This window comes from Amphiprion ocellaris, chromosome 5 (assembly GCF_022539595.1).
Source record: "Amphiprion ocellaris isolate individual 3 ecotype Okinawa chromosome 5, ASM2253959v1, whole genome shotgun sequence".
Classification (NCBI taxonomy): Eukaryota; Metazoa; Chordata; class Actinopteri; family Pomacentridae; genus Amphiprion; species Amphiprion ocellaris.
The window spans coordinates 34,074,718-34,102,656 of record NC_072770.1 but is presented as its reverse complement, the minus strand read 5'-3'; the positions used below and the strand labels follow the sequence as shown (position 1 = coordinate 34,102,656).

At 39.0% G+C, this 27,939-nt stretch overlaps 1 long non-coding RNA gene across 1 annotated transcript in view; it reads left to right on the top strand.

Annotated features, from left to right (window-relative positions):
• LOC118469716 (uncharacterized) overlaps positions 1-27,939 on the top strand; it is a 112,981-nt gene that overhangs the window by 23,643 nt on the left and 61,399 nt on the right. Inside the window, exon 3 of the long non-coding RNA XR_008601681.1 lies at positions 18,250-18,313. This is a non-coding gene — a long non-coding RNA (uncharacterized LOC118469716). The remainder of the gene's footprint in view (positions 1-18,249; positions 18,314-27,939) is intronic.

Sequence of the window (27,939 nt, the reverse complement as noted above, 5' to 3'; positions counted from 1 at the left end):
TACCTTTGTTGTATTTAGTGCACAATTCCAAGTTTTTTGTGTGTTTTTTTAATATGAGATAAATTATGATTAACTCATAAATTCAACTTATGACTTTGCCGTGAAATCCAGTAAAAAAAAAAAAAGAAAAGAAAAGAAACTACAGGGGTCATTGCACTGAGTCTTATTGGAATGCAGTAATTTTACAGAAACATTTGAACCCCATTGTTCAGACAAATTGAAAAATTAAACAATGCTTTCTAGTTTTACAATAATTACTGTGAAAACATACCCCACAAGACAACAGAATGATGGCACCAGCTAAACTACTGAGGCACATTTCTGCATTTCTGTGGATAGCTCACAATATCCAAAATATCAGTGTCTAAGAAATGCATTTCTCTTATGACAATTTTAGCTTATTACCAACCACAGGCATTAATGAAGGATTGGTCTCAAATAAATGTGACACACCAGTAGAAGACTGAGATAAATGTTCTACAGACCACGCCCATCCCTGTTTTCTTATAAAATATGCTGTCATTGAGTGTTACTTAGAGACCTGTACCCACGTACTGAATATTCCCAGATGTACAACTCATTTTAATAGAATAAATAATGGCAGTCTATTCACATAATGTTATAATAATGCTGTCACTGCTGACCTACATCAGCGGAGGTAACCATTAATCATACGCCTTGAGAAGAGAGCAGCAACCTGCAGTAAACCAAAGGAGGCCATTCAGTCAGGACACCAGGGGAGCCCCTGTCTCCCCCTGGAACAATAACACTCATTACTAAACGCTGGGCTTGTTGAAGGTAACCGTGCAGCAGGAGCACGGGGAATTGTGTGCGCCGCAATGGTGCGTTTGTTGTGGTCACCCGCTGGCCCCTGTGATACACAAAGGACTTTGTTTTGAAAGTGACAGATTAATTGCTGGTTTTTTGCTCAACCCTGAATGCACCAGAGTGCATGTACCCGTAGGTGGTGGAAATCACAAGTTTCACATTAATCAAACATGAGCTGAGAAATGCAATGCAGCCAAAAACAACTCTAAGATTTAAATTCAGTAAGGCCAAAACTGTAATTTATAGGGACCAATGTGTCATTGGAGCTGTGTGGGCAAATTAAAATCTCTTTTTTTATATCATCATGTTTGTGTTTTGGAGTAATGTTGGATTTCATTCATGTGGTATACAATGAAATGTTTAGATTCCAGAAATATCAAAAACTGCTGGATTGATTGCCATGAAACCTTATATAGACATTCACTGTCCTCAGGGGATGGAGGATAATAAATTTGATGATCCGTTAATCGTCATTAATGTTAGCAACAATGTAGCAGTAGTACATTTTCAATTCTCTCTTTTTTTTTCCTTTTATGGTTTCACATGCACACAAAATGCAATTATAAAATGAAATCTTAAAAAGTAAAGAAGAAAGAGAGGGGAAAAAATCTCCCATAACTGAACGCACTGTCAACACCATTAAGAATTAGTTTCATCACAGTCTTGTCTGATGGAGGCATATTTTGAAGCACCTCTGGGAGAGAATATTATCAAGTTAATGTAAAACTAACATCATTACGCTCGTCAACCATAACCACTTAACAACAGGGAGCCGTGTTTACAATAACCACTCTCCCACTGTTTCTCGTTACAGATTAATGAACTCGGTGTCAAGCAGCACTTCATTTAATTTTGCACTCAGTAAATGGAGATTCATCATTAATAGATAAACAACACGGGAACTTGTCTTACTTCATTGCTTGCATCGGGCTGTTGTGTTTTATGTGACAGTGTCAATTATTTTAAAGCTTTGTCGCTAACGCTGCATTTCTTTAAAGGAATGAAACTTTTGCATTAAACGAAAGTGTTTTATACAAGACGTATTGATAAAATATGAAGATGTACGCTGTTTGATGTCACTGTAAAGAGATAATTACATCAATTTGCTTTTCAACTCGTCCACATTTTGCACAATGTGGCTTCAATTCTCTTTCACTTCCCATTGTCCACTAATGTACGCCCGCTTCCAAGACATTTATTCACTCTAGACTTTTTGAATGACTTGAAAGGATTACTCAACAGCTAATTTTATGGAGGTCAGTGCTGTTTGTACAGCATATTTCATACACAGACAATTAAGAGTCCTTTTAGTAAAAGTATTAACTCAGAAGTACTGCATAAAACACACACTGAAAAGATTTCAAAGATAGTAAAAAGATGAAAAAAGAGCAATAGATGAAAGATTGGATGATCTGTAAGTACACGGTAGATAATGGTGAGTCAAAAGCAGAAAAGATAATTCAAAGGTAGTCAAAGCAGGGGGGAATCATTTGTCATCTGTCTTTTTATTGTAGTTCTGGTGCAAAGTAACTAACAGCTAGTTCATTTAGTTTGACTGAAAGTGGTCCAGAACCCTAATAGACAACAGTATGCAGACCTTATAGTAATGATAGGTTCAAAGACACGCCAGTGTTTAAAACTGCCTGTATGTAAAATTTAAAAGCAAGTGTTTACTCTTGTAACTCTGACAAATTTGTTTCCAAGCTCCTCCAACTTTTATTATCTTTTCCTGGTTGTTTTTGTCCAACACTGCATGTCTTAGTATCCTTTTGCAGGTATAGCTTCTATACTACCAGGCACATATGGGGTGACAAATTACATTCAGTATTGATTCTGTCACACAGTTTTTTGTGTTCTTTTGAGGTATTTTTTAACTAGTAATTTTACTTTTGCTCACATATTCCTTTAAGTATTATACAGGTTGAAATTGAATCTATTGCAGAGTAAAAACAAAATCTAATAGATAAGCTGAAAACGTGGATGGAATAAATAAGCACTGGTTTGGCTTTGGCTGCACTGTTATACGTAATTAAGAAGTAGACTGGCTGCACCCACAGTGTGGGATTTGATTTTTCACAACGACTACACTGACAGGCAGTACTCCAGAATGACTTTTCTTGTGGCAGACATTTTGACTTGTCATAGCAGAACAGGCAATAGTGTAACTAATGAAAAGTAAATAAGAAAAAGGAAAGTTATATTATCTGTGTCTCTGCAATTTAGATAAACACTTACAACCTCGTCATTAAATATTACAAAAAGGCCTCCACTATACACAAAACATTGTTCGGTCCATTAACCATTTCTAAAGATGAGCAAACCTTCCCTTAGCAAAGCCCAGTGTGGAGTCCAGCTGTGGTCATCCTGGCTGTGCTTCAGTTCTTCTATCTTGCAGCTAATCCGAAAATGAGATAAGAATGAATGTAAGGCAGGCCATGAAAATGCCTCTGTGCCATGGACTGTCCTACGATGGCACCTACCTCTCACATACAAGAGGCCCTTAATTATGCAAACTATAAAGCTTTAATACAATCTAAATATGTGAGTTATGCAACCCCGCTCCCCTCACGGTGATCATGAACAGGGAAATTATCTATAAAGATCACAAAAGTTTTTGTTCCAGGCTACAAATATGTTTATTTCTGCTGTAAAGTTTGCCAGTTTAACATGGGAATCTGTGGAAGTTGACTCCCCTTTGGAGTCAGCCTCAAGTGGCCATTTGAGGAACTGTACTTTTTGCACTTCCATTTTGGTCTTACTTTCCAGATCCATTCATTGCCGCGTGATTCAGTCATGTTTGGGCACAACAGTTTGAAGTCAGTCGAAAACATGAATGACATTGGTCCTAGTTCTATATAATTAAAGATCCCAGAAATTTCAGTTTGCATTTCTGCAAGCATTATTTAATTCATCTCGCTACATTTCATATATGTCCAGACATTTTACATCTGTGTCAAATCAACAAAATGACACTCCATCATATATGATTAGGCCCTCCAAACAGGCCATTATAGCCAAAAGCATCCAAAGCCAGACTTCCAGCTGAGGGGAGCTGTGATGTTAATGTGTGTTAAACAGCCAGGTTAGAGTATCCTATTAAGAATGGATGGATGAATGGTGAGGGATGGATGGAGGGGGGACTGGAGGTCATACTCGCCACTCTCTCTCCGTCTCTCGCCTCCTCTTGCCATGAGTCACAAGCAGTCAGACTAGTCTGGATCCTCTGGTCCACTGGAGACTGAATCAGTTCCAGCAGACTCCATGTAGAAATAAAATACACAGAGTCACACGGAAAGGAGATTCATGAATATTAAGACCCTGCACTGTTTGAGGTCAGCAGTGTTGGTTGCTCCATTTGTCTAATTCTGCAATACACTGTGTTATAATAAATCGTAATAATCAGAGTACATGCGTGCAATATATTACTCATACTGCTATGGCTTTTGGTCTGGATGAGTGAGTTGAGAGCTGGTGGGGGGTTTAGTTTGTGCAAGCTGAGGGCAATGTAGTGTTGACCTTTCTGGAGGTGTAATGGACTGAGTTTGATGAGAAATTTGGAATGGAGCAGATCACTCAACAGGTCATAATTGGATTCAACCTAACATTCAAGCAAAACCCACTTGAGTTCATGCACAAGAATGTGTAACTTCAGTATATAAAGGGAATGCCACTTTGCCTGTCTCTATTATTATCAATGACAGTGACAGTTTGTTGGATTTGTTGTGTGACTAGTTTGTTCTACTGGTCTTAATTCTATGGCATAGACATCATTAGCTCACTTCTCTGACATGCAGCTTCTGATCAGCACCATTCATGTGAAGAGTACAACAGCCTGACTCATGATGGCTGCTTCACACTCGCCTCCTTTGCTTTTTTATTTATGTTCGCCTTCCTCGTTTTACCTCATAAACACTCTTGCTTTTCACTCCTCTTTTCACATAGTGTTTGTTTTGTACGTCAGCTTGTTCCACTGGACCCACTGGAGCGGCAACTAGTTCAAGAAGGTTAAAATGGTGGTGTTCTTTTTATAACAACTGCAAAAAAGCATCTAAGTGCTCAGTGCAGCATTTTTGTAACATTCTCATGCTTCTCAAATGTCAAGCAAACAGTCACTGTTGGGATGAATGACAAGTTTTAATAAGATGTGGTAAAAAATTAAAAAGTCAGTGCAATTTTCATTTTCGGAGTCAGCCGAAAGCTCTATAAATCCCATCTATAGTGAGTTGTTATTAAAATTTGGGCTCGATTTACTTTGTGTATGAAAAGCAACATTTTGTAGCAGCTTCTTCATAACATATTTAGTCAGTTTACATTTTTAAATTAATTATTTCTTTATAAATAATAATCTGAAATCTGTAACTATCCAACTTCTATGGTCTAAAACTACAGAAAACATTTTAGAGCATCTGAACTGTTGTTGATTGCTTTGAACCCTTTAAGTAGAGCCTCAAAATGTTTTTGGCTTGTTGTTTAAGTTGAAAATGAAAATGTTCCACTTATACTGCCAGCATTGCCATTTAGGTCACAAATGTTATGAAAACCACCATTTTTCATTGGTGCTGTCAGTGTGCCCGAACCTGTACATACAAACCATAAAAGTAATAGAAAGCCACGTTGTTTGTGTCTTGTTGAGGTATATAACAGTTGTTGCCTGGCTAACACCAGAGTATTAAATACTGAAAGCTTGCTCCTGGAGACTAATCCAAAGTATAGACATGCAACTAGACATGTAGACGAGTTGATGTTCTCTCACTTTTTGTGGCTTGTGATCCTCTTCTGTTACGCTTCACTGAAACAATGAGCAACTACTATGTGGTATGAGGAGAATATATAACTTGAGTATGTGCTTATCAATCAGCATTAGCTTTAGGTTGAAAATCTGAACTGACTCTGGTTGAATTAGGTTGCAAGTATTCATGCAATCTGATGGAAATGTACAGAGATCAGTGGAATTTAAATGTCCTGCAAGTAATCTAGAATTTCCATTATTTTGCAATAGCTGTCTGGGAATTCTTCAAGGAGTTCATTATTAGACATGTATTATGAATGAGTCAGAAAAGACATGATTTTTTTTAGGGGGGGCAAAAACTCCTTTAATAGATCTGCCATTGCCATGAGGTACAAATTTGACAAAGTCACATATCAAAGGTTTTCTAACAATGTTCCCCAGAGGCTCTCTCTATGGTCGAGAATAAAAACAGAGATGCTAAGACAGTGCAACAGACACAGTTTTTATTTTTAAGATGATGGGTCTCAGCGTTCAGCTTTCTATCAGGAGCTGTTCTGTTACTCTGTGATAAGATTCATAATTTCAGTAGCTGAGATGGCCGGTAGCAAGATGATCTGCATAGTTTATTATGATGAATTCACCCCACCTTTTCAGTTTTGTTGCCCTAAACTGATGCTGGTCCTTCTGCCAGCATCATGAATCTGGGAACCAAAATGCAGGAGCCACCAAAAAGAGTCAGAACAGCTTATATGCTTTTTGGCTTAAATTCTAAAAGGTGTTATATGGGTCAAAATCTGGCGACTGAGAAGGCCATAGCAAATGTTTTATGACATTTCTAATTTCATGAGACTCTTCAGTGACCCATTGTGGCCTATATGGAGTCATCTGAATTAGTATTTTCTCTCATTTATAATGGGTTTTAATTGCATTTGTCAACCACATGCCTGTATATGATGAATTACCATAATAGTACTGATGTTTTACATCTTACTGTATCTAACTTTTACTGCTCAATGTTGATGCAACTGTAGTGAAGTGTATGACAGGCACCATGGACTAAAAATATACTTCTGAGAATGAAATGACCAAGACGTGATTGCTGCTTAAATGTCATTGCAAACTCTGTCAGACTTGGCTTATATTTTGGTGCCTCACCAACACCTCTCCTCACATAATGACTAGTGAAAAGAGCATGGCCTGCTATTGAGGCAAAACTGATTAGGCAGCTGTTTCCTGACTACATATGTGACCCGTTAGTCATTTCAGATTTTAATTTAGATTCAGACTACACAGATTTACAGAGATGGTCCTCTCATACATCGACGAGACTCTTTTTTAATTTTTTTTTTTATCCTACATCATGGGATTAATAGTATCTGGCCTGACAAGCAAAGACCAACTAGAAAATATGTACATTACTGTATATGCCAAATCCACTCCATGTTGCACTGCATACTATATGTACTGACTCCCAACTACTGTATTTTTTTGCACACTGGACTAAAGGAAAGGTCCCACAAGCCTGGAAGATACAGCAGCCTGCGAACAGTAAAAGTAATGAGTGAAATGCAGCATGAGATCATTAAAATGAACATTGCTGCTCTGTGACTTGCTGTGCCTCAGGCGTTGGGAGGTCACATTTACTGATTTTGTGATTATGTCTTGCTGTTGTATATTGGAAAAAATGTAATTGTCAATTTTGATACTACTTTGTGATAATGGAAAAATTAACAATTCTCCACTACTGTTTACCCCATGGGACCAAAACTATCGAGTAAAACAGACTGGAGGCTACTGATGCATGTTGTTTGAATATACCAAGCTTTTAATTGATTTGTCCTCCAATGAGACCTAATTAATTTTGGAGAGAACTGCCTTTACTCTAATGCATTTCGCTATAAAAGCAGTTTTGCCTTTAATTTATCACAATATCAACATGTGTAATATTGTTCTCCGCATTAACAGTCGAAATATATTTCATCCATAGTTTGTATAGTAACATGATTTTTGTCATCTGACATGATGACAGAAAAATTCCCATCCAAGTCATGATTATTATTCTAACAACTACTATGACATTTCTTCTCATTCCCACATTTAGGTCATTCGAGGATCTGGGGGCTTTGCAGCCCTTAGAAACCCTTTGAAATGAAGGAAATGGCTTATGTCAGCTAACAATTCCACCAAACTGAAATCGTGTTCTGTGGATTAGAAAAGAAGTGTATCCTTCTTGAGTGAAGGACTGTTGACTTGTATAGACTAGTTACACAGAGCCTAACAGCACACAAAAAAACTCTTATCAAATATATGATCTTAATTCTGCACACAGCCAGAATGGTGAAAGGAAGTATTTAGTGTCTTTGTATTTTGTGATGAAGGCTATAACTGCAAGTGTACTGTTATGAAGGACTCTTTCTTTCTGTGACTGTAAGCCTCTCAGCTCAGAAAAGGTTGCTGGCCTTGGTGTATTTTCTGAATCTAGTGGGTCAATGGGTATAAAAATGGTGTCTCTGTTTAGGACAGCGCACTGAGATACCAAATGTACATTCGCATTAAAACCATTGTGAGCCACTCGGCTGTGTGTTTAATATAAAAATAGGTTGTGGTCAGTTCACAGCGCTCGAGAAAACAAGAGGGAGAAAGACAAAAAGAGAAATACAAAGGGATGGCTGACAGAAGTAGACACAGCAAGACTAAACGAAATGCAGAGAAATTGGTATAGCCATGGGGGCAGAGAAGGGAAATGGGGGATGGTTGACAGAGCACAGCTTAATGAAATACCAATATCTTCTTAGCTAATTTCCCTGCATAACGTCCATGTAAAGGGGGGTAAAATAAAGCAAGAGTCAGACCCCAGCTAATTACAAATGTCAGAAACTAGAAAATCACACAAAGGATCCTATTAAAGACATATATGTGGTTGTAAAGTGACTATTTTGACTAGTATGCCTGTATGTATTTTTCTTTTTTATATCAATATGTCATCTCTTTATTGGTCCTGTAACATGTTCAAGTACTTTTGATGATCCACCTTGACTATGGAGCTGTCTGCAGTGATGTATCTATTCACACGTGATTAGAGGCACTGATCTGTCCCTGCACTTGACCACTAACCAGTGTGGAGTGATATCATAAGTCAGACATGTGTGTATCTCTTTCTTCTAATAATACATGAGGGACATGTCGATGAAGGATTACTGTCCTCTGCAGCAGCGGTTCCCGAGCTTTTTTCATCACGATATTGCTTTAATTATTACACTTAAATACACTGATATATTCAGTGTTGTTTTTGTTAGTTTACATGGTTTTAAAGAGTGATTGACAAGTAAACCTAGTATTATTATAATCCTTATATATACATTACCATTCGTAACATAAAATGCAGTTAATGGAAATGTCACCTTTCTATTTTGTTAATGATTACATGTACAATAAATGGACATTAGGTGGCTTTCCACTACCGGAACCATGAGGCAAGTATGAGATAGTGCTTCAGAGATGTACCTCTAATCAACCGCATTTCTTTTTCTAAATCCAGCTGTGCCATATACAATGTTACTGGACATAACTCCAGCTGTATGGACACGCAGGAACTAGAACAATGTAGTGTTTATTATGTTAGCCTGGCAATGTTAGATACGGTCATGGAGAGGGCAGAAAAATCCAAATTGACCCACTCAGCATTGAGACTCACCTAGCAGTTTATTCAGGGCTGCTCAGAGAGATACCTACCTTGAAGTAGGTACTTTTTCTTCCTCGAAAATGTGCCTGAAAGAGGTTCAACCAGGTTTGTTTCTGCGCTTGAACATGCATAAAGGTTCAGCAGCCTTAAAACAACCCACAAATTCCTGCAGTGGAAAACAGCTCAATGATATGATAAATCTTGTGACACTCTTGGTCTGTCGTCAAGACACTACAGAGTGCTTTGATACCCATTTTGGAAACTACTCCTCTGCATCTCCATACTGCTGTGCACCTGCTAATCCACACTCATTGGACCTTTGTTAAGCATGATGTGTTCCTCTAATAGAATAATCACAGATGCTGCATTGCTTTGCCACCAGCTGGTTTTACTTGAGCAATCTGTTGCTAGTAGCAACAGCTAGTGGCACAGTTATAGAACTGTTGTAGTTTAACTGCCTTTGTTGAACCGCTCCTTTTGTCAGATCTGCAGTCAAACAAATATTGACATGCATGATTTACAGTATCTTCTCCATCAAATGCCTTTCTGGAGCATCATCAATGGGGACCATTTTTATTACATAATCTTTTGTGATCTGTGATATGGTCATGTTTATACTAGCTGTTGAGCTGATGTGTTGCTAATGATAATTCATTAGTAACTTTTAATTTGCTCTTTAGCAGTTAAATATTTTCCTAATTTTGCTTTTATTTCTGCAGACATGCATATTTCACTGTATTTGCTCTAGATGTTGGTTATAGTATTTCTTCTTCATTTTCTGATTTGCTTTCTTTATTATTGAATTTGTTGTCCAGTTTAGTTTTCACGCTTACACAATTGCTTCCGCAATCTCAAAGACAAACTCTTTTCCTCATCCTATACACATAGCGATGCTTTTTTTAAAATCATGTCACGTTTATTAACTTTGTTGCATATCAAACACTACTACTTTTTAAATTTTGTGTCCATAGTGATGATAGTGTACTTTGTTGTTGAGATTAACGCCACCATGCATTAGTGAGCTGTGAACAGTAGGCAGAAAGAGTACAAAGAACTTTGAGCTGTGAGGGTCTTTGAGTAGATGCTTTCTAGTAGTAACTAAGACAGCTTCTCTGTATTCATGGAGTGCAGTCAGGTTTTCTCCTTCAACAGATACAGCTACAGCAGTGCAGAGGGAGAAGAAGAAGGCATAGAGATGCAGACCAGCATAGCATAAAGGCATCATGGATCATCAGTTCCCAACGCTGCCGGGCCTTGTGCTTTTCTCCTAGCGCCACTCAGGGCATTCACTAACTTTCTGAAAGGGGCCATGGATTAATTCCTCCAGCCTCCTGGTGCCCACTGCTCTATGAAATGCTCTAAATGCTAAAGACTGAATACTATCGGAGCTTTCTTTTCAAATACCCACCGCCTCAGCTCTTCTTGCGTTATGCCTCAGCTCACAGAGAGCCCTGAGAGCCATTTGCACTGTGACACAGTGACACAGAGATTACAAAAGACGAGTTTCTGTGCTGAAGATGATCATTGTGTGAAAGACTTGGCATTGTCCAAAAGTCAGTTTTTTGGGGACTGGGCAGCGTATGCTTGACATATGGCTGGAGAGTTTTTCTAGACAGCAGCATCAAGCAAGTGAAAGAAGCTGCCAAAATTGGAAAAACAAATGTCAACAACCACAAATGGAAGTGAATGCTGACAATGAACCAAATCAAAACTGCATCTGGAGAAACATACATCTTCCACTGTAAAACACAAACACAAGAAACAGGGAAAATGCTGCAAACACTATTGAGGAAGGAGGCACACATTGAGTCAAACACACACAAACACAAGCCCGCCCAAATATCACATGTTGCAGAGGTAATTATCTGCTATCACAATGGCTGCTCCTACAGAGGGGGGCTGAGCGAGGCGGAAATGTGACTGAAGCTGTTCCACGTGACCTTACTCAAAGCTCCGACTGACCTTGAACCTGCAATGACCCCTGGTAATTTACTGGGCCAGACTTACAAGATCACTACTGGGCTTTAGAAATAAAAGAAATATATGAGATAGAGAACCTCTGATTGCTGGAGAATGACAAAACACAAACAGAAACCATGCATGTGAGGCGTTTTGCCCTCTTCAGATAACCTTCACATATGAAAGACCACAGAGACAGACAGTCCTGTCATGGCTACACTGTGAAATTGGTTGCTTCAGAAAATCCAGTCATGCCTTACAGTGTGACATTCAATTTGATATCACCTGTTTGGAGACAAAGCAAGGCGCATTTAGTTTTTCTTGTCATGAATATCATAATGCAGTTTTCTGGTGAATTGAGGTGTCATGCAGTGATAATACTGGAGGATGGTGTTTGGGTTGCAGCACACTGAAGACTAATAATATATTTTCCTGAGATTCTAGACATTCCAGTTTGTAATTAGCGTAACTTTAGACAGGTAGGAATATTTTTGTGCACTTAACTATTCATGTTGGCTTTTTTGTTGCATGCTTGTTACTTTGATTGACACCTGAATAAGCGCGGTAGTCCAAATTTGAGAAAAGTAACTCACCAACCTAGAGTGGTGTGGCCTAAAGAGCCTATTTGAGAAGAATAATAACCCGTGACCCCCAACAGGACCCTTTTCCAGACTAATCCTCACAGTCAAACCACAAACGCCTTGAATCATGAGCTGGTGGCTATGAAGGGGCATAAGGGATTTCCATTGTGGGGAGTCGAGTCGCCGAGAACGCCTGTAAGCAGTTCAGCCATGCTGGCTCGCTGTGAATGTTTTTACACCTCACTTGCAGCAAGGTAAAGTTGTTTTCCTTAATGACACATTGGAGGCGTGCTAGTTACAAACTACAGTTAGAGACATTTTCACTACACTGGGGCTTTACCTGTTTGCACTGGAAAATATTTTCTGACCAGCTGGCACGGAATATGTTCATATCTGGTTGAGTGGAGATGTTTTTATGTAAGAATATTCTGACTCATGAAGCACTGTTAAATGCTGTGTAGTTTTAGCTTTTTCCCTTTAAAATCACTCTGCCAGTTCACCAGTGGAGAGTTCTAAAGGTGAAGCCACAACAGCAGTTAACATTTGATTTGCATTTGTAGTAAATAGGAAACACAGCTGCAATATGAGAAGAGATAAGGAGAAGAGTCTGGTCCTGCTGCAGATAAAACGCTTCTCATCACAGCAGTGCACAGCACGATGTGTGTAAGATAGACCAACCTGGGTTAATGGAAAACATTTGGCTAAACCCCAGAGATCAGCCCTACTGAAATGAAATAATCAATACTCAATGTTTGCTTTAAAAGCTAGAGTGCAGGACTTTTACATATAAATGAGCGTCTGTAACATTCAAGGCCCTGCCAAATGAGTTCACACAGTGCTGATTAAGTCTATCAGCAGAAGGTTAATCTCTTTTCATCCCAGCAGAGTTTTATTTGTGGTTTCTGTGGTGACATTCTCACGCTGGTACACCAGGACTGATGTGTTGTATGTTAACCAGCAATGACTGGTTTGGCAACAGAGATGAAGTAGGCTACAGCAATTAGGGGCATGGCAGAGTCTATGGTAGACATGTCCAAGAAAGGTTTTTGATGCTGTAGATATAAAAGAAAGTTTAGAGACCGTGATTGAGGGCTAGACATAAGCTGGTGTTGACGGTGTTTGTGTCATTACTCTTACTGCCAGATGGGGGAGATAAAAGTTCCTCACACCAGGTTTAAGTTGCTTTTTTTCTAATTACAAATTGAACAACATTTTTTTTTAACCAATTCAGCCATTATGTTAACTTCAGTTAATTTTTTGTCTTTTTTTGCACTTCAATGGGGAAGTTTGTCCTCTGCATTAAAACCATACTCACATCCGTTCTAAAACCAGTATCGTTATGAAGGGCAATGACTGGAAGATCCCTTATAGGAAACTGGTGTACCTTAAGGAAACCCACAAGGAGAACATGGAGCACAGAACATCAAAGTCTGTCATTTTTCCATATCTGAATCATGATACAATCAAAACAAATAAACCGCAACTTCATGCTCACATTGTCATATAGATTTAACGCCAAGCCTGTAGAACCAAGACTATAATGTTTACATGATTTGCTTGTTTCTTAGGACTGATTCCATGTGATGCATATATATGATTACTTCAGACTTAAGGAAAATGAATTACCCTCTATTGAAAGACAAATGAAGTCTCTTTTTTTTATCACGGACCAAGCAATTACTAAATCCATACTTCTATAAATGAAATGCTGCATATATTTAAACACACATAAAGAATAAGGATGATGACTTCTTTCATATTTGGCAAATCATTTAAAAGATGGAAATGCCAGTAAAGACAAACACTATTCTTGCTTTGTTTATGTCTTTTTTTTGGAGCTTGAAAGAGGGTTTGCATAAGCACTGGCTCATGAAACTTCCTTTGAATTTTTTCTTTTTCTTGTTTTGCTTGCTGAGCACAGTGGTGCATACTTGTGCACATCGCTCAAATGTGCGTCTTTCTTCATGTTTACAAATATTCAGTGATTGCTTTAATTAGAAATACAATGCATATGTGTTTTCATATTGTTTTTTCCGATGTATTTTGCCATTTTTACTAGTGCACTTTACTTTGACATGCTCTCATGCCAGAGTTAGTTTGGTAGCTTTTTGTGAGATGATGTAATTCAACAGCCCCAGATTTTAGAGTTTAAACCTTTGGTATGGTGAGACTTTTCCTCTTTGATCAAAGACCTTCACTGTGACTCATCTAAAATTAAAATGTTTTTCTGTGATTCTGTATTACGCCAGTTTCAATTCAATTGAGTTGTGCAAAATAGCCTGTGCCACTCATCTCTGTGTGAGAAATAAGCTATAGGTCATTATGCAGCTGCACCTCACTGCACAAGTCCTTGCTTGGCATGTGACGTTCGTAATAGGAACATAGGACGAAATGGTTCAGAATCCTCCTGCTCGGTTGTCATGGAACGTCTTGCAATGTCTCCATAGCCCACGGCTTACTTCCCCCTCTCTCTGTCTGTCTTGATCACTTTGACTTTCTCGCTCTCTGCCTCCCTTTTCCCTTTTGCTCTTTTCTCTCTCTTGCCTTGGCTGAGATAAATAGGAGGTATTTAACTCTGATGTGAGAGCATAGTGTCTCCTGCTCAGTAAAAACTACATTTGTCAGTGCCACAGTGCTTTTTGCTCTGGGTAATTGTGTGTCATTGTCTTGCAAGGCTGCCTGGAGATATTCCTGCTGCAGAAAAGAAAGCGAGGTCGGTGGGAGAGGGGAATTTCGTGCTATGTGGAAATGAAAAGAATGTGTTGTTCGAGTATGTGACACATGCGCTAGCCTGTGTGATTAATTGTGCCATTAGCAGATGCAAACATTTCCACGCTATTTGGATCAGGCAGATCCTCAATGTCTTAATTTTTGTTTTTGTGATTTATGGTTCAAACATTTCCTACAATGATTTAAGCTTCAAGGAGAAATCATTAAATTTTGTCTGTGTTTTATTTGATTGCATGTTGCAACTTTTTGATTCAGTGTTAAAGTTTGTGACTAGCCAAAATTGTGCTGCTCATGACCTGCATTTGAGCCAAGAGGAAGAATGTATTTCCCTATCCATATACAAAGTAAACACAATTAATAATCAAAACCCTAAGAAAATGGGTTCTAAACCTCTTCTTACTCAAATACAATATGCTAAAATATGCAGTATGCTAAGTGAGAGCTGCCAAAGCTGTTGGTTAGCTGATGTGCACCGAATATTTCTAAAATGAATGTGCATGCTGTAGTCTTTTGACACAAGATTAGTACTACAGCAGGACCTGTTAACAGTGCAAATTTTTAAAATAATTGCAAGTTATTCTTGCAAAGCTTTTAATGAGTAGAGCCTCTGTGGCTACTATGGTGATGGGAAACACAACAAAACTTCTGTATTCTTTTTTATTTTTTCAGAAATATGAGCTATTTATAAATACTGCCCTCAGAGGGCTTCTTGTACAGTAAAGTACTTGTAATCAGGACTCACTTGGTGGTCACGCCTCACTGATGACGGGGCTTGTGAAAGCGCCTTGTGGCGACTGAAGTGCCACCATTGTGCTCCCTACAGGTCACCTTGAGAAATAAAGGCCCTATATAGCAGAATTAGCAGTTAGACACTTTTTCCCCAGGTTTACAACCACAGGGAAACCCATTTATTGAGGCAGCAATCTGAAATCCACCATCAAGTCCATGACTTGAGGAGTGTTGGGGGTTGAAAATACACACATAGAACGGCAGTTGCAAGGTTACACAGGATAAACTTCCTGATGTTTTACATGTTGTTGTGTGATATGCTTTACTTGTAATCTGTTTTATTGTTTATCTTGTTTGTGTGCTGCCTCTTGGCCAGGTCATTATTAAAAATGAGAATTAGTTCTCAACTAACTTACCTGGTCAAATAAAGGTTAAATAAAATAAAATAAATGCTTCACAGAAAACTTTGTCCTTTTCTCTAGATGTTCTGAAGATGGAAGCCCAAAATCTAACCAACATGACACCCACACTGGCCATGATGTGAAGGTAAGGCTTCATTAACCGAGCCTGATTGCCCTTAGAGTGTACAGCAAACAGAGCAGTGATGCCTCACCACAGCTGACTGCTTGCTGTATTGGCTGATCACTGGGAGACTTATCCTGGTATCCTCTGCTTATCCTTCTGCCAAAGAGCTAGTTGAACCATGTGAACCGCTACTGTAATCTTGTATGCATGTATACAGGATTAAGAGTGGAAATGAAGCAGCTGCCAGTAGAAACATGATGGACAGCTGCCTAATTACACATACTTTTACCATTCAACTGGGCTCTGATGGATGCACACCTGAATTACATGGAAGAAAGTGTCCGGGGCATTTGTTTATTTGTAGTCATGTTATTTAAACACTGTGGTTTTTCATCTTAGTCCATTAAAGTGGTCATGAAACTTCCTTTGAATTTTTTCTTTTTCTTGTTTTGCTTGCTGAGCACAGTGGTGCATACTTGTGCACATCGCTCAAATGTGCGTCTTTCTTCATGTTTACAAATATTCAGTGATTGCTTTAATTAGAAATACAATGCATATGTGTTTTCATATTGTTTTTTCCGATGTATTTTGCCATTTTTACTAGTGCACTTTACTTTGACATGCTCTCATGCCAGAGTTAGTTTGGTAGCTTTTTGTGAGATGATGTAATTCAACAGCCCCAGATTTTAGAGTTTAAACCTTTGGTATGGTGAGACTTTTCCTCTTTGATCAAAGACCTTCACTGTGACTCATCTAAAATTAAAATGTTTTTCTGTGATTCTGTATTACGCCAGTTTCAATTCAATTGAGTTGTGCAAAATAGCCTGTGCCACTCATCTCTGTGTGAGAAATAAGCTATAGGTCATTATGCAGCTGCACCTCACTGCACAAGTCCTTGCTTGGCATGTGACGTTCGTAATAGGAACATAGGACGAAATGGTTCAGAATCCTCCTGCTCGGTTGTCATGGAACGTCTTGCAATGTCTCCATAGCCCACGGCTTACTTCCCCCTCTCTCTGTCTGTCTTGATCACTTTGACTTTCTCGCTCTCTGCCTCCCTTTTCCCTTTTGCTCTTTTCTCTCTCTTGCCTTGGCTGAGATAAATAGGAGGTATTTAACTCTGATGTGAGAGCATAGTGTCTCCTGCTCAGTAAAAACTACATTTGTCAGTGCCACAGTGCTTTTTGCTCTGGGTAATTGTGTGTCATTGTCTTGCAAGGCTGCCTGGAGATATTCCTGCTGCAGAAAAGAAAGCGAGGTCGGTGGGAGAGGGGAATTTCGTGCTATGTGGAAATGAAAAGAATGTGTTGTTCGAGTATGTGACACATGCGCTAGCCTGTGTGATTAATTGTGCCATTAGCAGATGCAAACATTTCCACGCTATTTGGATCAGGCAGATCCTCAATGTCTTAATTTTTGTTTTTGTGATTTATGGTTCAAACATTTCCTACAATGATTTAAGCTTCAAGGAGAAATCATTAAATTTTGTCTGTGTTTTATTTGATTGCATGTTGCAACTTTTTGATTCAGTGTTAAAGTTTGTGACTAGCCAAAATTGTGCTGCTCATGACCTGCATTTGAGCCAAGAGGAAGAATGTATTTCCCTATCCATATACAAAGTAAACACAATTAATAATCAAAACCCTAAGAAAATGGGTTCTAAACCTCTTCTTACTCAAATACAATATGCTAAAATATGCAGTATGCTAAGTGAGAGCTGCCAAAGCTGTTGGTTAGCTGATGTGCACCGAATATTTCTAAAATGAATGTGCATGCTGTAGTCTTTTGACACAAGATTAGTACTACAGCAGGACCTGTTAACAGTGCAAATTTTTAAAATAATTGCAAGTTATTCTTGCAAAGCTTTTAATGAGTAGAGCCTCTGTGGCTACTATGGTGATGGGAAACACAACAAAACTTCTGTATTCTTTTTTATTTTTTCAGAAATATGAGCTATTTATAAATACTGCCCTCAGAGGGCTTCTTGTACAGTAAAGTACTTGTAATCAGGACTCACTTGGTGGTCACGCCTCACTGATGACGGGGCTTGTGAAAGCGCCTTGTGGCGACTGAAGTGCCACCATTGTGCTCCCTACAGGTCACCTTGAGAAATAAAGGCCCTATATAGCAGAATTAGCAGTTAGACACTTTTTCCCCAGGTTTACAACCACAGGGAAACCCATTTATTGAGGCAGCAATCTGAAATCCACCATCAAGTCCATGACTTGAGGAGTGTTGGGGGTTGAAAATACACACATAGAACGGCAGTTGCAAGGTTACACAAGATAAACTTCCTGATGTTTTACATGTTGTTGTGTGATATGCTTTACTTGTAATCTGTTTTATTGTTTATCTTGTTTGTGTGCTGCCTCTTGGCCAGGTCATTATTAAAAATGAGAATTAGTTCTCAACTAACTTACCTGGTCAAATAAAGGTTAAATAAAATAAAATAAATGCTTCACAGAAAACTTTGTCCTTTTCTCTAGATGTTCTGAAGATGGAAGCCCAAAATCTAACCAACATGACACCCACACTGGCCATGATGTGAAGGTAAGGCTTCATTAACCGAGCCTGATTGCCCTTAGAGTGTACAGCAAACAGACCAGTGATGCCTCACCACAGCTGACTGCTTGCTGTATTGGCTGATCACTGGGAGACTTATCCTGGTATCCTCTGCTTATCCTTCTGCCAAAGAGCTAGTTGAACCATGTGAACCGCTACTGTAATCTTGTATGCATGTATACAGGATTAAGAGTGGAAATGAAGCAGCTGCCAGTAGAAACATGATGGACAGGTGTTTATTTATATTTAGTATTAAATTATTTTCTGTAGAAAACTTTGTTAATTGGAAAAAAATTAAGCATTTAGTCTTTTTTTAAAGACCTGACTGCAAATTCACAATGTTCCAAGTTTGCTCTAATAAGTACACACTTTAAAAATACTTTGTGAGGGTTAAAATTACAATGAAGATGATCAACTCACATGTAAATCAAAATTAGACATGGAACAACAACTTAAAATGACATTTTTTGTGTGTTGCTCCACAGTGTAATGTATTCCCACTTATGCACAACATGCTGCGTTCCTGGAAGCAAATATTTAGACATGTAGATGTGAACCAAAGTGCATTTAGGCTGTGAAGCATCTCTTTGTGTCCAGAGCTCACCACCTTCCCAAGCCTCCCGGTCATTCAAATGGTAAACCAGCAGAACCGACTCTTAATTCATTGAGTAGCATTAACAGTCCGGTCCAGCTCTCAGCACTCCAGCCTGACTCACTGTTTCCCACTACTTTCTCCTAGCAGAGAAAAGGAAGGTATTTACCATGAGAAAGGAGACAGAAAGAAGAGTTAGAGAGCTGGATGTGGCACGCTTAATCTGTAATCTGTCTCTGCCATTTTTCTTCGAAGCATGTCCTATTTACTAAGTCTGAGTATCACTCAGGTGAGATTTAAAACACTCATTTTGGTAAAACTTAGCCAAGTACTAAGCATACAAAAACTCACTGTTGACCTCACTCTGCAGCTCACATTAGAGCCCAGATAAATGCCGCACAGAGTTCTAGTAGCAAACACATCTCTACATCAACTGTTCAGAGGAGACTGTGAATCAGGCCTTTATGGCCAAATACAAACACTGGCTTATTAGCACTAAATGCAACTGATGCTGAAGGAAGACATAATCAAAAACTAATATTGCTTTTCACAGCAGATGTTTTGTCATAACAGAAAAACTAGAGGTGTATGAATGAAATTTTCTACTGGAAAAATGTCTGTCAGTTACATTACTGAAATTTTTGCCTCCTTCATTATAGACCTGGTTGAAAAGTTAAAGGAATGTTACAATAATCTAGTCCTTCTGTCCTTCCTTCTTTAACTGGAAACATTTCTGTACCAGTGAACATAATTCAAACAACATTTGTGTTTCTTCAAACCACTCAAGGGAAAACCTATAGTGGAGTATAAAAAGTGATTTTTGAGGCACAGGGTTGGACATGAAGCATCTGGACGTGTAGTTCTTTGTCCTCTATAGTTTTAGGATTTATCAAATTTCTCCTAAAACAAGAAACAATAGGACTAAAACTTTGGGCAAAGTTCTTTTCAGACCACATCATCTCCATGATAGATGCGCACAACAACTACAATCAGAGCTTACGTCCCACAATTTTCTGATGGGGCAGGGGGGCCTTACAGAACATCTGTCTGCAAACAAAGTGTCTGCAGGAGATGTGCGCCTGGCAGCCAACATCATGTTGAGTGGTGAAACCCATGTTAATATCCAACTGCCTCTCAAACATCCTCCTAATTACATCCAGTTTCTCTCAGCACGCCCCTCAGCAATGGTAAAATTGAAGCATGAAGCAAAGACAAGTGCATGTTCTGCTCGGCTGGCTCAGGTTGTGGAGAAAGAGCGAGAGGGAGAACAGCAGGATTGCAGCGCTCTGAGTCACTCAGTGATCTATGCGATCACTCAGTCATCTACGCAGGATTTGCATAGTAACTGTAGCCTTTAGAAACCCATAAATATCCCTTGCCTGTTATTTCCTGCAAAATTCTGCACACTAGCCTACATTTGAATGGTAATGGGTAAGATAAGAAGTTTAGATGAGTTATTCCGGCTTCCAAAGGTTTGCTGGCGGGATTGAAAGTCTCTTCATGAGCTCAGGATTTTTTGGAATTTCAAATAGGTTCATTTATAAAAGAAAAAATCTCCAGAAAGAAAACGTCAGTGAACACTTTTCCTCTACTGGATTACGTTGGGTGTGCTTTTGTTCGTGTGTGGTTCCGTAATAGAACTCATAGATTTTTCTCTCTATAGTATAGACTGTTACACGCCTCAGTGGTTTGATAATACGCAGTGATGGGCTTGCATCTGAACTGTCATGGAAGTAATTATACTGTAAATAGCGTTGTCTGTGTATGTATGTGTGTTTGTGTGTGCATGAAGGCTTGACAGCCGAAGGCAGGCAGGCATGACATCAGATTTCTTCCTTTCTGCATAAGCAGCATTAAGGAGAGAGAGAGGGAGAGAGGCTGGGGGAAGCTGACATATGATGCATCCTTGGTTGGATGATGTGCTGTTGAGCAATGACTCGCTGCACCTTAGAGGACATTTATTCAAGGATAGTTTCTTTCGCATGTGTTTGTATCAAAAATAGATTTTGTATTCTGGAATGTAAAGACATTTGAATGGAGGTCTAAAGTAAGGTGGCTCAAATTCAGTAAGAAACATGGACTGGAGGACTGCCTCATGTGTTGCAGACATGTGAATTATTTCCCATACTAAGGGACGACTGCATGGTCAAGTTTGCACTGTGACTCCAAGGATACCAATCTTTGTTTGGTGACTTTGGTGAGCCCATGACATGAGATGTATCGTTTTGAGAGAAATTTTGGTCAGATATTCACCAGATTAAAACTGCAGTTTGTCCAATAGCATTTTTTATAAACAAATACATTTGAACTCATGAAAATCCTTCATCTACACATGTACTTGATGTTTTTTGCTAGTCAGAAAATATTAGCATGTTACAGACATGGACAGGCCATCGGAAAGTTTAGAGATTTTCCCAGTGTGCCATTCTAGTTGAGGCTAGTATTTCCTTTCTGAAAGCAGTGTTGATAGCTTATATTCCTATATATAGATTTTCAACAGGTCATCTTAGTTTCACGGCTGGTGTAATTCATAATGGCAGACAGCAGATCCCATCCCAACTCACACTATCAGCACTCAGGCAGTTAGCATCTTGCCCTCGCTGCAGAGCCATAGATTGAAGAAGAAGACCTTTGACTGGCGGTGCAGGAAAAGTTCCAAATGCAGAAAAAAGGGTTTTGCTGGTGGTAGCACTTCTTCCATGTATTTTTTTTTTTTGTGTTATTGCGACATGCAGCTACATATGGATCACAAAATATTACTAGCTGACTTTTGGATTATTATTTTTTTGTTGATATGTGCTCATAGATGGACTTTCCATGACAGTGCTATGCACATTAACTCAGAAGGGACAATTATAGAGTGTAATGATAAAAAAAAATATAGTATGTATGTTCCAACACTTGTGTATTACTGTGTAGTGGTACTTTAACCTTTAATGAAAGCAAACAATAACAATTACTTGATTTCACTGGCTCAAGTTTTTAAAAAAATGTAGCATTTATGCCACTGAAGGGTTAATTTTCTTCCTTTTGGTTCAGCCTTGCATCCTGAACAGTCATACTTTAGCTGCAATTTTAGCCTTTTTGCAAACTGTGCGATTAGTACTCAGAAAACTGTGTCAAGTACGTGATGTTTCTTGAGCGCCACAAGCACACGAACAACTTGTCTTAGAGAGAGCACGGGGATGATGGGGTGATGCTTCTTGACAGCAAATGGAGCACTAATTAAACATTCGTCAATAATAAGGTGAGGTTTGATGAGTCACTGAAGATCTTGTATTTCTGCTGTGCATGGGGTTGGAGCACAGGATGTTTTTCAAGAATGACACGTACGGTGCTATGAAAACGCATGAAAAGAAAAAGAAAAAGTAAAGAATATGAAAATTATTAATTGCTTGTCTCATGCCTTTAGTCTTTCTACTGTATCTCATTCACAGGTGGAATATGTGTTGTATTTTGTTTTGTATCATTTGTATGAAGACAATGCCACAAAGAAAGGGAGCTGCGCCAGAGCTTCGACATGCAGCATATTGCGAGCACTCCCAGTACATTTGGTGATAAATGTGGCGTTTCAAAAAGCCTCAGAGGCTGGAAGAGATGGGACAGGTTCATTGGCTGAGGCTCTGGTGTGGCAGTCACTCTCTCTACTGGGGATTATAACTTGTTTGTGAGAGCTGTTTCTAGCTGAAATTCATGGGCTCTGTTTTGTTAGGCTTTCTTCTTCTCTGTCCATCAATACAATGCAGAGAGGGTCTAAAGAAATATCTTTTGGCTGAAGCCTCACAGTGCAACTTACCTGCTGATATTAAATTCCCTACATACAAATTGTTGTTGCAGTTTGAGCGCTACAGTACATGTAAGTGTCATTATGAGATTGTTTTCTAGTTTTTACTTTTTGGTTGACACATGGACAAACTTTTGACCACAAATGCACTGTTTTTTGCTGGTTATTTTTCCACAAAGTATTCGGTCAGTCAGACCTAAAATACTTGCCTCAGGTCATATTTCTCCACCTTTTACTTTGCTAAAATCTTGATTAAACTATCCTCCATCTGCTTAATCAGTTATTGATTGGTGATTGATAGAGTGCAGCAGCTGCTGACCATTCTGGGATGTTTGATGAGTCAAAGGTTCATGAAAGAGGTGTACAGATCAGATGCAACATTTAAACCAGCTGCCTAGTATTGTGTATTTCCCTCTCATGCTGTCAAAACAGCTTTGACTCGTGGGTTCATGGTTAGGGCCTGTCCTGTGAATCCAGTTATGGAGTGCTTGCTCAGCATCTACTGGGCTGTGGGGTGCAGCCTCTGTGGACTGGAACATGACCCAGAGATGCTTGATTAAGGAGTTTGAAGAGCAGGTCAATGTTTTGGGCCCGTTATTGTGTTGCTTGAAATGTTCCTGAGCAGTTTTTGTGATGTATCTAGGAAAACGGTGTTGCCAAACAAATGCCACGATGCAAGGTTTTCTAGCAGAACATTGTTAAGCGATGATAGAAGTCATTCAATTCCCTATCAGTGGCTTTTATGTTGTGGCTGATCTGTGTATATAACTGCAGGAAACAATTAGAATGACGTTGCTTAACTACAGTAGATGCAAATTCCAGTGGTTTGCTCTGAAAGTTGTCATTTGTTGCTATCTGACACTTAATAGAACATTGGTGTAAATGCATGACTTTTGATTTTATGTTAAACATTTCACTTTGCATATAAAGAATGTATTCCTCTTTCAATATTTATTTCAATAGTTGAAATAATCTTGGGCTTTGTGTGATAATAGTAATGGTAAAAATAAAAATAAAAAGAAGAACAATACGTTTGGTTGGCCAAACCAATAGACTGCCTCTATCAAATAATACAAAATGCACAATAGTAGCAACAAACATTAAAAAAAAATGTTGTGTTTACTCTGGAGCATTATGCTTGTCATTTGACTGATGCTGCAGATCATACAGGAACTGTAACCTTAAGCAATGGCCTTTATAGACAGAAAAATGCACAGAGAATGATCAGGTTGCCATCTCTGTTTATGAAATGTTTGCTCATCCCAGCTGAGCAAACAACACCCCCACCACAAACTGATAGAGATATTTTGTTATAACAGTCCTTTCAAAACAGACCTCTTGCAGGACTGTAGTGAAGTGAAATGAAGGATGCTGCAATGTTGTAATCAGAGGGACTTTTCAGGTCACAGTGGTGCCAAAGTCCTGCTGCTACAGTGAGCTGCACTGTAATATGTCACTGCAAGATAATCAGAAACATCTATTGATTTCAATTAAGTCTGTATTATGTGAAGCGCTGAATGGAGGTTAAAGTTAAATGAATGTTTTTAAACCCATATTCTGTGTCACATTGTAAACAAATGGATTGGACTGACAGCAGTAATGGTGTGATTGTACTCCAGTGATGAAAACAAATTGTGTATCACTTGGACGCAATTTCAGATGGGACAAATGCGCAACACAACTGTGTGTTGTATTGTGTGTGTGTGTGTGTGTGTGTGTGTGTGTGTGTGAGAGTGTGTAGTTCAGGGGCTTGGCAGGGAATGCCGTGCAGGCAATTAAAACTGTTCATTAATGCTTTGTTAGACAACACTCCAGCTAATCCCATCATATGGCAGGCAGTGATAAGGGCATTTGCTTCTCTCACTGCCTGTCTGTCTGTCAGTCTGCTGGGAGTAGATACACTATCAGTACTCTGTTGTAAAGGTGAACAGAAGACTCAGAAATATCCTGACACAGCTTTGGTCAGGGATCCTGGGTGAAGAAAGTGCTAGGTAGTCTACAATGGATATCATTTAAAAGTTCAGGTTCAGTGTAAAGGCTGCACATAGCTTAAACAAAGTGCTGTGAGTCATTTGTTCACACCAACATACACACCGGGGAATTTTCTGAACTGACACCCAGTAATAGAATGCTAAGCAAATGTCATAATTTGGGTTATAATTGCTACTCGGGTAAAGTTAGGAGCATTGTCATCATGGTGACAAAAATAAAAATGATGCTCTGTTAACACCAATCATCCTGGACTCGTGAGTTTATGACAGCATCACATAACGTCCTTCTTCGTCTGAATTACTAGTCACTAGAAGGCTTTGCCACATGGACATAAGCAGATGTTTTGGGGCACTTGCTCAAACTATCTGTTCTTGTTAGGAGGAGAGTCTTGATAATTCCCCCCTAAAAAACAAACAGACAGTCAACCATGTTCGTTCGATATGACATGAAATAATAGTAATAATAATATTAAGAAACATTATTTATGTAGCGGTATTCAAACATATTCTGTTTATTTCAACATTACACTCAGATAGATAGGGTAAACACACAAATTCACATTAGTCCTGACTTCAAAAGCCTTGTTACCTTTGTAAGGTAGAATTTTTTAAAAGTCTGAATGGGGGACAATAGTTGCAGAAGGATGATGCAAAGACAATCAATGAAATCTTCATATCAGTAACTTCCATTAATATAGTCACCTAGTATATGCTGTGTCCCATCTCAAAGTCAATTGAATAACATTTCTGCATTTTTCACATTAAACAACTATGGAAAAATACAGCCATAAGAAGAGTAAGTAGAGTTTTTTCTTTTTTTTCTTTTTTTTTGATTGTGATGTGGTTGGAGAGTGTGCACGCTACTGGAAGCCTTGGCCAAGCTGGCAGGGAGGGAAAACAGATTACCATTTCCACAGTGTGTGTATTGTTGAGGCCCTGGAGGTGACTTCTGAGCTGCTACTACCTCTGCTAGACTGGAGCTGTCAGAGCCGCTCCACTCATGTCTGTGTCATCAGCACAACTAACACTTCCACCGCAACTGCATGCTCAGATGAGCAGATGCAGACTTAGTATATATGCACTACTGTTCAAACATTTGGGGTCACCCAGGCAATTTCATGTTTTCCATGAAAACTTACACTTTAATTCATGTGCTAGCATAATTTCACAAGGGTTTTCTAATCATCAATTAATCTTTCAACACCATTAGCTAACACAATGCAGCATTAGAACACAGGAGTGATGGTTGCTGGAAATGTTCCTCTGTACCTCTATGGAGATATTCCATTAAAAATCAGCTGTTTCCAGTTAGAATAGTCATTTACCATATTAACAAAATGCACAAAATAACCCAGAAATATGGGGTAATATGCTGTATTTATTTATTGAAAGTGCTTGCCTTTCACCGACTGAAGATTTAGATGTTTTTCATCTTTGCTCTCAAGATGGTTTGCTCCCCTCATGGTCTGAGGAGCTTAGCAGGACGCAGCCATACGGTGGTTTGTTCCCAGCCAATGCGCAGAACTGAGCCAGGCACCAGCACCAGCGCTCACTCTGCATGTGTAGTATATAACTTCACTGAAATGAAATGCAATGACTGAGCTGCAAGCGCACATGTAGAAAATTTCACGTAGTATTGGGCATTGGGCTGCGTGTCTAATGCGTTTTTTGAAAGGAATGTTATTATTATCACTTGAATATGCTTGCAAGGAATGATGATGTCAGAGGCAAGATGATAATCATAAACTCTTAGCTATACAAATTCTGCATTCACATAATAATCTGTTCCGTGTGATTAGGCTGACTGGAATGGAGTAAAGCCTGTGAGCTAGTTCAGAAAGACTACTGAAGTCTGCTGCTACTCTCACGTGACAAACAGTATTTGCTGCATTGTATATTGTTTCGGGATGTGTTGTTAAGCTGCTTGTGCTCTTCCCAATGATTTGATTTGCCAGGCCTGCTGCTGTACTACTCATAGGGAAACTCTATCTGTTGCAGTCATTTAATGCTACTCCTACAGCAACTGCACCATGTAAACCCCAACAGTCACCTGTGTGATCTGACTATAAAAGCATGAGGCAATGAATGGGGGGCAAACTGGCAGAAACTGGCAGAAAACTGGCTGCACAGAAAACCTATATTTTCCATTTTGGACTCATCCCTTTTTAGCCTTGAATCAGTTTTAACGCATTTTCTTTTTAATTTTGGCATTGTCTGTCATCCCACTGCCTCCTGTAAGACTTTATTTGTATGAATAAAAGAGAGAAATTGAAACCCCACCTTCGCTCTTATCTCTGCTCACCTGGCCAACTGCTGTGTAAATTGAGCATGATCGTTGTACTGCATGTTTTGGGAGGTTAATGGATTTTTGGAGGCATCCTGCTGCTATTCAGGGGATGCTTTTTGGTTGTCTGGCAAGCAGTCAGTTTGAAGCATACTGAAGCCCTTAGTTCCTGTGTGGAAATGTTATTAATGTTGCCCCCCAGCCTTTGTTGTGTTGAGCTTCCTTTAGGGAGTGGCAAGTTCAGAGCCAAGACACTAAATATTCCAACATCCGTATCTGATTCATATGTGTTTCCTGGCTACCAATGGTGGAAAAAAAAAATAAAAAATGGGATGGACAGACATACTAAAACAACTGAGTCATAAAACACAGTGGTACAAAACAAAAAACAAGCAGAAACTACAATACTGCACAAAACTGACAGCAGATGTTTCAGAGAACCTGGAGGAAATATTTGTGTTAACAAGTAACATTTAATGTAAAAAAAAAAAAAAAAAAAAAAAAGGCAGAAATGTATGATAAGAAAAACAAAGCTCAGCATATTTTTGAGATTTCACTTTTATTTTCACCTCTTAAATGAAGATACCTACTGATGCTGTGCATATTTCTCTCTGTGCGTTTTTATGATGATTTGGTGGCTTTTTGGATATGACTGCTGCACAACAGCAGGGAGGTAGATGGCTGTTACTGGGAGGGACTGGCTGTCTGCCAGGACAAATGTATGCTGGCACAGCTGTCAGTGCAGGTGTCATAAGGATATTACTGTGGGAAGGACCATTTTGTCAGAAACTATCAGCTAAGTTTACGGTGAACGTCTCCTGTGGTTGGTTGATTGCATATTCATTTCCACTTATGTAATAAACAGAGCGTTAGCATAGTACTGAGCTTGTCAGCTCCATGCAATACCATCTCAGTCAACAACATGGAGGCAAATCTGGAGAGTATTTCCATACCTTTTAATGC